This window comes from Grammomys surdaster, unplaced genomic scaffold (assembly GCF_004785775.1).
Source record: "Grammomys surdaster isolate TR1022 unplaced genomic scaffold, NIH_TR_1.0 66, whole genome shotgun sequence".
In the NCBI taxonomy this organism is placed as follows: Eukaryota; Metazoa; Chordata; class Mammalia; order Rodentia; family Muridae; genus Grammomys; species Grammomys surdaster.
In genome coordinates, this window is record NW_021604568.1 from 7,206,809 (window position 1) to 7,209,820 (window position 3,012).

Below are 3,012 nucleotides of genomic sequence, written 5' to 3' on the forward strand. Positions count from 1 at the left end.
GCCTTAGGACTCCACTTCTACAGTGGAGCCATCTCTCCAGCCTTAGGGCTCCACTTCTACACAGAACTCCTTGTTTTTCACATGCCCTCTTCTGGCATCTCTTCTGTCACCAGTTCAGACCTCCAAAGCAATCCTGAGCCCCACTCCCCATACCACTAGTCTGACAATCCCGAGGCATTTGCTGTGGTCTGCCTGGCAGAACCTAGGAGTTACCTTATCCTCTTCTATCTGTCTCAGTTTCTGTTGTATGTTCTAATCTCTGTCCCTCTGCCAAGATGCTCATTTCCTTGGACCACTGCAGTAGGCATGGGCTATCTGGTCTACCTGCCCCAGGCTTGCTTTCATGCAATGTTTCTGAGCTCTGCTGCCAAAGATACACACACACACACACACACACACACACACACACACACACACACACTTTTTCTTTATATACAGATGGTAACCAATGTTTAAATGTTGCTATAAAAAATTTTAAAGCCTGAGGTCAAACAAAACTCTTTTGCACCTCAGAGTTATAAATCATGTGCCTTATGACCCATTTGATGGAAAATTCCACGTCGGCCTGTGTTGGTGGCCCAACCCCTACTGGAGTGCTGAGACCAGCATTCCCAAGCCAGCTGTCTTCTCCAGGAGAGCAGCTCCCATTCTTTGCCCTTCACCAAGGGCAGGCAAGCCCAGACGCAAGCAGACACCACAGGCACAGGCAGAGCCTGCTGACACTACTGAAGCTTCTGGGCTGGGCTGGGCTGGGCTGGGCAGGGCTAGCAGCTGCCACTGCAGTGTGTAAGCCATCATGCTCCTTCTTGTTTCGAGAAGACTCATGCATGGCTCAGGGGCTTCTGGAATCTTCTGAGTTGGAATCCATTGCTCACTTACCAGTGTCTGCTTGCTCCTGTCCCTGCCAGGTGCAAGAAGGGTCATAGCCACAGGACATGTTTCTTGCTGGTTAGTATTTCCAAGGCCTGTGGGACAGGGTGGATTATAAAAGGGTGGGCCTTGCCAAGACACTGTACACACACACATACACACACACACACACACACACACACACACACATACACACACACACACACACACACACACCCCAGTGTTTCTGTGTTCCACAACACTTATGTAGAGTATGGGACAGCTTATAGGAATTAGCTCTTTCCTTCCACCACGTATATTCTGAGGATTGAACTGAAGTCATGGGGTTGGAGGCAAGTGCCTATCCCTGCTGAGTTAGTTTGACGGTGACCCCTCTCTCACCTTCTCTAAGGAGTGGTTTCCAGCTGTGCTTCTGCAGTGATGCAGGATGGGCTTTTTTGTCCTTGGGAGAATAACCAGCAATGTCTCCAGAACCAAACTGTGACATTGTGCTTCCCACTCAAAATAGCATTCTGAAATATAAGCAGGTAGGAATGACTTCATTCTGAGATTCACCTGGAATTTCTTTAACTGTGCATTATGAGTTTTACTTTCAAAACACCAGTGTGTGAGACTTGTCATTTTCCTTTTCTTTAATTTCAAGTTATCTTGGGTGAGCCTTTCCTCTAGGCTGGCAGGTGGTAGTGGGAGGGTGAATGAGACATTCCTGGAGGATCCATGGGAATCCAGAATTATATAGCTGGAGAACAGAACAGGGCTACTCTCCTTCTGAGACTGAAGCCTATGCTGACAGACCAAGGTTCAAACCTCATGTCCCTTCACAACAGGGTGTTTGTGGTCCCCTCCTTAGCAAACTTAGGCCTAGACTCTTAGCTGAAGTTAGGACTCAGGCTGAGGCCCCACCCTTGTCAGAGATATCACAGAACCTCTGCACAGAAGCCCTGCCGTCCCCAGCCCTGTCATCTCCTCCCCTGCCATCCCCACTTCTGCCATCCCACTCCTGCCATCCTAGCCCCTGTCATCCCAGGCCCTGCTACCCTGGCCTCAGCACAGAAGCCCTGCCATCCTGGCCTCTGCCACAGGACTGTCAGAGAAGACTTTCCAGTCTGCACTGCCTGGGCTCTACTCATCTGGAAACCCTGCCCGGGCTCCAGGCTTCCAGAAAACATTCCCCAGGCTGTCTTCACAAGCAGCTCCCCAGCTCCGCTCCACATTGAATTTCCCTGAGGTAAAGCTTGCTTGCTACTTACAAAGGCATATGGGAAAACAACGGCTATGCTAACAAATCACTGTAGGAGCATGTCACTCATTGAAGAGTAAATTCATTGTCCACAAATCTCAGTATGGCATGAGAGCCAGTGAGCGGTTGCCGAGGACTTCATGCAGCGCCACCATTCTTCTGGGAAGGAGAGCTAAGGACACAATGGAAGTGTGTACTCCGTGCTCCCCTTCCCTTCCCTCACGTCCTTTATTCATGGCTTGTCCTCAGAATGAAAAATAAAGACCCTCAGCCCCAAGGGTACAATTCCTAGCAGAGACGATCAAAATGGGTGTGGCCCAGTGCCCCAGTTAGCGGCACCAACCCAGTCAACTAATGAGAATGAAACCCCCAGACTGTTAGGGTGATCAGGCTGGGAGACTCAGACAGCAGCTCTGCTATGCCTGCTTCTATTCTACTCCAGCGAAAGCGGCTGTTCTCCCTTTACTAGCTCCTTTCCCACAGGCATTCACGGTTTTCACATTTATCTCAATGGTGACAGTGTCTGGAGGGTGTCTCATCCATGAGAGGTCTGGGCGGGTAAGATCATCACTGGTTTTAAAGAGATCACCCAGACCAGGAATGATGAAGTAATCCCTCACTTGGGAGGCTGATGCAGGGGTATCAGGAATTCATTGTCATCTTGGGCCACATAGTGAGAGCCTGTCTTTAAAGACTATCAATCAGGCTAGGGAGATGGCTCAGTGAGTAAAGCACTTGCCACATCAGCGTGAGAACCTGCATTTAATTTACATCAAGATGGACAATGGTAGCCGGGCGGTGGTGGTGCACACCTTTAATCCCAGCACTTGGGAGGCAGAGGCAGGCGGATTTCTGAGTTCGAGGGCAGCCTGGTCTACAGAGTGAGTTCCAGGACAGCCAGG